General features: G+C 39.9%; 1 long non-coding RNA gene across 1 annotated transcript; it reads right to left on the reverse strand.

Moving 5' to 3' along the window:
- Nucleotides 1-1,002: 1,002 nt before the first annotated feature.
- LOC149832855 (uncharacterized) lies at nt 1,003-2,327 on the reverse strand. Its single transcript, XR_016433135.1, has 2 exons — nt 2,171-2,327; nt 1,003-1,306 (listed from the first exon to the last, which is right to left on the reverse strand). It is a non-coding gene; the product is annotated as an uncharacterized LOC149832855 (long non-coding RNA).
- Between the last annotated feature and the right edge of the window lie 7,204 nt (nt 2,328-9,531).

Here is a 9,531-nt window from a genome sequence, read left to right on the forward strand (position 1 = left end):
GCTAAATTTTAAAAACAAAAATAAAAAAAAAGTGATCCTTGTCGGGCGGTATTTCGGCAGCAATAAGCCGGACTTGTACCGCACCCGACAGGCATTGCACAGAACGACAACTCTGCCTCATCGCCGAACTTGTACCGTCCTCCATGAACCGGTGCTCTCCGGCGTCGCCGTCCTCCGTGAACCGACGTGCTCTCCGGCGTCAGTGTCCTCTAACGATCGCTATGCCTCATTGTCATCCTCCGTGAACCGGCGTCGCCGTCCTCCGTGAATCGGCATGCTCTCTGGCGTCACCGTCCTCCGTGAACTGGCATGCTCTCTGGCGTCGCCGTCCTCCGTGAACCCGCATGCATGCTCTCTGGCGTCACCGTCCTCCGTGAACCAGTGTGCTCGCCGATGTCATCGTCCTCCGAAAAAGTTGGTTTAAATCGAGCGAGGCCGGTTTAAATTTCGAACGGGGAGAGGGAAAATTTCGCGCTCGATTTAAATCGAAAATTAGTGACGGATTTAGCGAGAGAATTGTTCTGTCGCTAATTAGCGTTGGATTATCAACGGAAAAATTCTCTCGCTAAAATATTTTTCTTGTATTGAGAATTAGCGACAAAAAAATTGGTGTCGCTAATCCGTCGCTAAGTAGCGACTGTTTAGCGATGAAAGTTTTTCATCACACTACAATAAAGCAGTAGATTAGCGACGACCACATTCCGTCGCTAATCTGTCGCTAACCATGTTAGCGACGGATTAGCGACAACGCGGCGACAGTATGCTTACGTCGCGAATATTTCGACGCTAACTGGCGACGGAATAATTCCGTCGCCAAGTCTGTCGCTAATTGCGACGGAATAACGAGCGCTATATTCCGTCGCCAATCCGCCGGTACTAAACGGCGACCACGGCGTGGCGACGGATTTAATTCCGTCGCTAAGCCGTCGCTAGATTAATATGAATAGCGACGGAATCATCCGTCGCTAATCCGTCGCAAAAACGAAAAAAAATCAAAAAAAATTTATTTAAAAATTAATTACCGAGAACTGTACAATTTATATTTCCTGTACAATTTATATTTCCTGTAAATAAAAAACAAACCACACAAAAAAATTCATATAACAAGTATCTATAATAATTAATCGTTCCACCTTAAAACTAAGAAGTTTAATTATTTACAATTCAACAATTACAATTAGGAAAAATAAAAAAAATAGAACTTCTTCAACACAGTCCTCTAATCATCGCCAAGATTTTGTGCGTCTTCTTGTTCATTGTCTTTATCTGTCCCTTCAGCTCCACTACCCTGATTATCGCTAGCAGCCTACACAAGAAAAGAACAGTCAGTATTGATAAACAAAATATAATGAAATAAATTACACACTATATGTGATTCTATCATGTGCTCATGTGTGATCTAAGGCAATAAAAAAACTCTATATGTGATTCTATCATGCTCATATGTGTGCTAAGGCAGTCAAAAAATTGAATATGTGATTATAGCATGTTCATATGTGTTCTAAGGCATATAAAAAAACTCTATATGTGATTCTACCATGCTCAGATGTGCTTTAAGGCAGGCAAAAAACTATATATGTGATTCGATCATGCTCGTATGTGTGCTAAGGCAGTAAAAAAATTGAATATGTGAATATAGCATGCTCATATGTGCTCTAAGGCAGGCAAAGCCAAAAATTTTATATGTGATTCTATCATAAATGATATATAACATGTTCATATGTGTTCTAAGGCAGTTAAAAAACTCTATATGTTATTATAGCATGTTCATATGTGTGCTAAGGCAGTCAAAAAACAGAATATGTGATTATAATATGCTCATATGTGTTCTTAGGCAGTAAAAAAACTGAATATGTGATTATAGCATGCTTATGTGTTCTAATGCAATCAAAAAAACTTTATATGTGATTCTATCATGCTCATATGTGCTCTAAGATAGACAAAAAGTTAAATATATATATATATATATATATATATATATATATATATATATATATATATATATGTGATTCTATCATGCTCATATGTGTGCTAAGGCAGTAAAAAAATTGAATATGTGATTATAGCATGTTCATATGTGTTCTAAGGCATCTAGAAAAACTCTATATGTGATTCTACCATGCTCAGATGTGCTTTAAGACAGTAAAAAAAACTATATATGTGATTATACCTGAGAGGGACCTGGAATCGAAGATCCCCTATCCTGAACAGCGGCCTTGATCTCATTTCGGAGAAAGGGGGCGACGGTGTATTGGAAGTAGTTATTCAGTGATTCATTAATGATCTCGCGTACATCATCACCGGAAAGAATAGTCGGCTGCTTGGAGCTTATGTCGGCGCAAGAAGTTGGTGAGCCGTAACTGGAAGAACCAATAACTGGTGAAGTGTTCATATTACTCCCAAACCCGAACACGCAACCTTTTTTGGGTTCACCTGCTGCAGTCACCCATGCTGTAGGATCAAATGATGGATGCTGAGTAGCGTCTTCGCCATATCGCTCTACCATTTGTTGCTCATATGCCTCCTACAAAATAATGTTTAAAGTATTCATTAATAATTAATGATAACATTATGATGACTTGCATATATATTGCAATGATTATTAATAGAATTAATACATACCGTTGTCGTTCTCGCCTTCTCTGATACGAAGACTCCCGTGGTCTTCCATTTATGTGTTTCTACAAACACATCCTTATATGGTACACTGCCTCCTTTTTCTGCTTCCTGCGAAGTTAAATGACAAAAGATTTAGTACACAAATTTGCAACAATACTTATAAAATTAATATTATATATTGATGAGTTACCATTTTCTTTAGGTGGCTCCTAAATGTCTTAGATCCACCTGTGTGTAGATGGGCTTCGGGCATCTTCGATCGATTTTGTGAAGCCTTCGCAGAGCGATTTTTAAATGCATCTCCCGCCCACATATCGCACATTTCATCCCAGTAATCTCTTCTGATAGTAATAGGACCATGGCCCTTCCACAGTAATGGATCATCTACTACGCCAGATGCTTTTTTTGCTGCAGTCTTCATAGTGTGCAGCATGTCTGCAAATCGATTGGCAGCCACCTTCTGCCACACCTTCCTTGCATCATTTTCTTCCACCGTAGTTGCAAAGCGATTCGAAGCCTACAAATATTTTCAGAAAGTTAGTAGACATTGCTTAAATAAATTAAATATGAAACACATTAACTATGAGGAACAACTGTATACCATGAATGAGGACCACAATCTGTCTGATGAGTACGATCAAAGTGCTTCCAAGCTTCAGCGTCAACAGGATGCGTGATCTTGTTTTCATCGTGTCGAACTTTATTTGCATGCCATCTCATGTGTTTAGCTGTCTTTGAAGACATATACAATCGCTGCAATCTAGGAGTTATAGGAAAGTAGCGGAGCGACTTGTATGAAACTTCCTTTGATCTCGTGCTACCATTGCCTCTTGTCTTTGGCTTGAACCGAGGATGCCCACATGACGGGCATGATATGTCGTTTTCCTGCTCCTTGAAATACAACATGCAGTGATTTGGACAAGCATCAATCTTTTTGTAACCCATACCTAGAGCGTTGACCATAACTTTCGCACGATAGAAATTTTGTGGCAATTTCTCATCTTTAGGCAACATACTCTTCACAATAATGCACAAACGGTCAAAACATGATTGACTCAAATTATACTCGGACTTCAAATTCATTAGTTGAAGAACTGCAGACAAGATAGTGTGACTCTCACAACCGTTCCAAAGTGGCTCATCAGCATCTTTAAGTAAATCATAAAATCTACTAGCTGCATCGTTTGGTGATTCTTCATCTACGACAGTTCTTACATCACTAGAACTCATAGCAGAACCCAGTTCTGTTCCTGCAACATCAAATATCAAATTCGTATATGGATTATCGTGCACCACATTCACCCGTGCATCAAAATCGTTTCTAAATTCTTCTCCATGAAACGCCCAGTTCTGATAATCACTCACAAAACCCTTCCTGTATAGGTGATGTCTAACGCCATGAGGTTCTACAAATCGATTATTCTTACAAATCTTGCAGGGACACCTAATCCGACCTGTGGGATCTACCGTACTGACACTCGCCGTTGCAAATTCAATAAAACTATCGACACCATCCATATATTCATGCGATAACTCATTGTCCACTATCCTACGGTACATCCATTCACGGTTTGCAGTCATTCTGTCGTATGATGTTACGAATAGTATCCTAACGAATTAAGAAAAAAACAATCAGAATGCGACGATGAAGAAAATATCAAATTTATCATGCAATATACTATGTCAAACAATAACAAGAATTTTGATGCATGCATTGATAACTTAATATTTTCATGTGCAAACTATTAATGACATGATACAATCATTTGAAGCATGCTTTTATTATAAAATTTCACATGGAAGTCAAAATCAAATTGAAAGTAACTACATGCAAGCATGGATACAATTACATCAAACATTGCAATACATCATAATCATTCATATCAAATAAATGGCAAACATGTACCTGCAGCAAACACACTTCAATATCTCACTAACTACTACCATGCTTAGCATGGACTCCGTACTCCAAAAATAAGAACACTTCCATATTTCTACATTAAAATCATGCTCAGCATGATCTCCGAACTCCAACAAAGCAGTCCTAGATATCAACAACTAAGTGAGTGTGTGAACAATAAAGTGTTGCATTCAATAAATTAAATAACATGTGATACGTTTGCATCACTTACTCACCACGGGTATTTACCCGATTTGCATTGTTTTTGTCATTTACTTACCACAGGTGGCCGAGCACGAGTTGGTTCCGTTGAAAAATCTGCACAAAAACAAAACAAATTAAGTAACAAACTAACTAATCATGAAACAAGATGAAACACTAACTAAAAAAATTAAAACAAATTAAAACAACTCTAACTAATTGAAAGAAGAGAAAAGAAAAATAGTATATATGTTAAGCCAAATCTAACTAGAAGATGCTAATTTAACAAACCAGCTATAACATGTTGAACCAGTCGACTAACATAAAGTCATAGACAATTTCTAATCTGAACTACTTAACAAAGGAATAGTAAATCAATCAATTAGTTTACTAGAAAAGATGTGAACTCCGTTTAACCACCACTATCATAAAGAATTCAAATAGCCCTAATCTAACTAACTGATTGTTAGAACATTAAATACCAATCTATCTAAGAAAAATATAATTATAAAAAACTAATAGATTGAAATACTCTAACTAACCAGATTTCAAGAAAACAAATTGAAGTAAAACTAACTACCAGTAGACATTAACAAACTAACAAATTGATAAAAATTTATGAACTACTCTAACTAGAACAAACTAACAAATTGATAAAAATTTATGAAATACTCTAACTAACCACAATTGATTAAATCTCAACCTAGCCAGTTGATTTCGATTTGAATTTTTTTTTATAATTAATTTTTTTTTGAATTTTAAATCTCAACCTAGCCAGTTAAACCACCTGCCTTTCCGGCAGGGAAGGGGGTTAAACCCCCTGCCGGAAAGGCAGTTCCGGCATGGGGGGTTGACCCCCTGCCGTGCCTTTACGGCAGGGGGGGTCGACCCCCTGCGTTTTCGGCAGGGGGTCGACCACCCATGCCTTTCCGGCAGGGGGTCGACCCCCCTGCCGGAAAGCACGGGGAGCGGTGGCTGGCGAGGTCGCCGGTGGCCGGCGCAGTCGACAGCAGAGAGGGGGAGACCTGGAGCGAAGCTCGGGGGCCACTGGGTCGCCGGAACTCAGAGCGGAGGCGAAGAGGTGGCTGCAGGGAGGATCGTCGGTCGTCGGCGGCTGAGGACGCCGGTTGCGAGTCGCCGGTGAAGGGGAGACAACACCTCCCGGCAGCAGCCACAGAGGAACAACAGGGAGGAGGAAGAGGTCGGCGGCGGGTCGCCGGTGCTCGGAGTCCCTGGAGCAGCCGCTAGCCAAGCAGGGAGGTCGGCAGCGAGGATCGTCGGCGAGGCGGCGGCGGCGGCGGTCGGACGGTGGCGAGAGCCGACGGGCGGCGGGAGGGAGAGGGCGGTGGGCGGGAGCAATACAGCGAAACAGGAAAAAGAGAAAGAGGGATGGGATTAGGGATTTACGCGATATTTAGCGACGGCTTAGCGACGGAAACATTCCGTCGCTAAGCCGTCGCTAAATCAAAATACAAAAACCGCGACGAAATATATACTGTCGCTAATCCATCGCTAATTAGCGACGGATTAGCGACGACAGAGTTCCCTCTCTAAATCCATCGCTAAAATGGTGTTATTGTAATAAAAAGTAGCGACAAAAAATTTAGTCGCTAAGTAGCGACAGATTAGCGATAAAATTTGTTTCTTCGCTAATCCGTCGCGAATTAGCGACAGATTCTATCTCTAGCTAATCTGTCGCTAATTAGCGACGGAAAAAATCCGTCGCTAATTTCCGTCGCTAATTAACAATTTTCTTGTAGTGTCACTAATCCGTCGCTACTTAGCGACGGATTCATGAAGAAAGTTTTCTCTAGCTAATCTGTCACAAATTTGTGACGAAAAAAATCCGTCGCAAATTTCCGTCTCTAATTAACATTTTTCTTGTAGTGTAATAACCACAACAATTATAGGAAACCCTCTTTGGCACATCGTGAAGGCAATCTCTTTTGTTAGGATTGGCTTTTACACTTTGAATCATAGCCAACCAAGAAAATCCAAAAGAAGTTTTGCACTTCTTTTCTAGAAAAAAGTTGCGGATGGGATATAAATTGAGAAAAAAAATCCAAAAGAAAATTTGAAGCCGAAAAATCATGACGTGCTTTTGTAAGATACAGGGATTACTGTAAATTCTGTAAGTCATTAAATCTTAGAATTGCAATCCCAAATAATATAAGCATAGTGAATTCATTTTCATACTGATGCATCCCACATTGCCAACATCTGAACATTAACATCGAATGCTTTATCTTTATCCAAACAGACATGTGATTAAAGGTGTTAATTGTCCTCTTCTATACCAAAAGGAGAAAAAAAAAACTCGTGCATTTGGATGGTCTCAAAGATTCCATGTGTGTGTGTGTGAGAGAGAGAGAGAGAGGGAGGGGTTGTTCATCTTAAAATCCAGCATCATGGAAGGAAGAAAACCAAATGATCATTTCTTCTGTGAATCCTTCCCCTTCGATCCAACCAGCCTCATTACTAACGGGGTACCGGCAAAGAGGGCACGTCTTCTGGCACAATTGCAGCCATCTATCAACACAAACCTTGTGAAACAAAACCCTCCTTCAATCTTGACAAACACACACAACACTCCATTCCAATGGATGGATGTTGTTCACTAGATGCAACTCCAATGATGCCTTCCAATGAACCATTGAAACTCAATCTAGCTTCAATGCCCATGATCCCCAAAAACGAAATGTATAACATCATTCATAGCTGGTAATGCAACAGGAGAATTTCATAGGCTGATGGTCTTAAGTTGTATTCTGTTTTTGACAGAAAAACTGATTTAATAGAACCGGTTGGTTGGCCTTTGCTTGGTTACTAAGGATGGTGGTTAGTTTGGAGCTTACAATTCTGACGCATTGGCAGCAGAAGTTACACCTATATGTGATTAAACCACTGACCTTTTTCTTCCTGTAAACCGAGCAGGCCTTCATCTTTCAGCAATTTATGGTTGAATAGGGTAAACATTTTCCAATAAGGAAAAGAAAAATCGAGGTTATGTTTAGTAGAAGCATCAATTTTTTTCCACATAGGCGACTAAATATGTACATTCAAAAAAATCTATTCATCACCAAGTATATGATAACGCTAGGAAGAAAATAACACCAATAATGATTGTGATGGTTTAGTATTATAGGAATTGAAATAATGTGGCAGTACACGTTTCGCCGTTGTTGCATTGCCAGGAGACCTTTCCAACCGGCAATCTCAAGGCATGGAGGTCTTGTGCACTAAGTTAATGTAATTTGCCATTACTCTAGAAAAATAGTTAATCAGGAAATGTCAAAATCTAAGTTTACAAATAACAGGAAAAAGAAAAGTCACATATAAAAAAGATCATAAACACCAGAAAACATTTCCCATTACTTTGATTTTAGCGATCTGGGAAAAGCAAGTTAGGAAGAATTTGCCACAAAGATATCTTAAGAAATCATTGGTAAATGCAACACAGATTTCTATGACAATTCTGGGATGGCTTAGCAGAGACAAAACTACATAAGGATGGTATAGGATGACGGGTATCTAACAATGAAGCCACATCGGAGCCCCCCAGACCGGGGGTGGTTAAAAGTCAATATGTACAGTATGCACAGACACATATGGAAGATTGGTTATACAGTTAAGGATCATCAAGGGTCATTTCAAATGGCTGGCTGGATATGTTATTCGGGACAGGTGGAGGAAAGGGAATGGAAAGGGTGGATTGAGATTTTGGAAACTATTCCTCAACATAACAAAATTTGTATAGAAACATCCCAGAAGGATGTGAAATACTGAGCTGTTAGGATTGTTGAAGGGAGAGGAAGACTGAATGAGATCAGCTTGAAATTAGCAGGCCTATTCACCAGTTTTGACAATCAAAATTCAGACTATTAGAAAATCCCAAAATGGGGTGGCAAGGTAACTTGCACAAATAGCAACGATGGAGCAGAATCGAGTTTGGAAGGACAAGCCTCCGGACTGGATACCCCTTTTTTTGTAAGTTGTACAGATTTTTTTTTGATAGGCAAGCTGGGTTAGGCAGACCCCTACCAGTTAAATCAATCAATTTTATCACATATCCGCAGGGGTGGAGAACTAATCAGGTGGTTTATCCTTCCACATCTTATCAGTTATCACTCAAGCCAACACTCATCCTAGCAAGACTCTGCGCTGCGAAGTTAGTCCTTGCCGACTAGATGACAACGAAAATCCTTCAAATTTGAATAGCATGTTAGCCACCTCGCTATTCATCCTCCTTGGAATTCCCCTACCTTCAAGCAATCTATTTGTTGCTCCAACAATATCCCTTCTTGATGATTCAACAATGACCTCTCTGTAGGGAACCATCTTCAATATGTTCATCCAAGCTACCCATTCATTCTGCAAGTCCTGGTGATATCTACATATCCACCCCAAAGCAATCGGTTGGCCCAACCCATCCTGTATAGTAAATCCCACTCTCCAAGAGTAGATATATAGATGTACAGTTTTTTGAGAGGAATATACTGGTAGGGGGGTCGGCAAAATCCCAGCTTGACTATCGAAAAAAAAAATGGAGCCAACATCATCTCACTTCAACAGGTACACAGTCAGGGATGATATGGGAATTGACCAAGGAGGAGATCTGGAACAATAAGATGCCACACCATTTACAGTTTCAACAAATTGCTGCTGAAGTCCTGACTCCCTAGGAACATGAAAATAATGGGCAGAATATGATCCAAGGGTTAGTTTGGCTGGATTAAGTTTGTTCAAATCAAGCATTTACCATGATAAGATTTCTTGATTCAGTACAAGAAGTTGTGCATTAGTACATGAGC

The sequence above is a fragment of the Nuphar pumila genome, chromosome 7 (genome assembly GCF_984573655.1).
Source record: "Nuphar pumila chromosome 7, dmNupPumi1.hap1.1, whole genome shotgun sequence".
NCBI classification, from domain to species: Eukaryota; Viridiplantae; Streptophyta; class Magnoliopsida; order Nymphaeales; family Nymphaeaceae; genus Nuphar; species Nuphar pumila.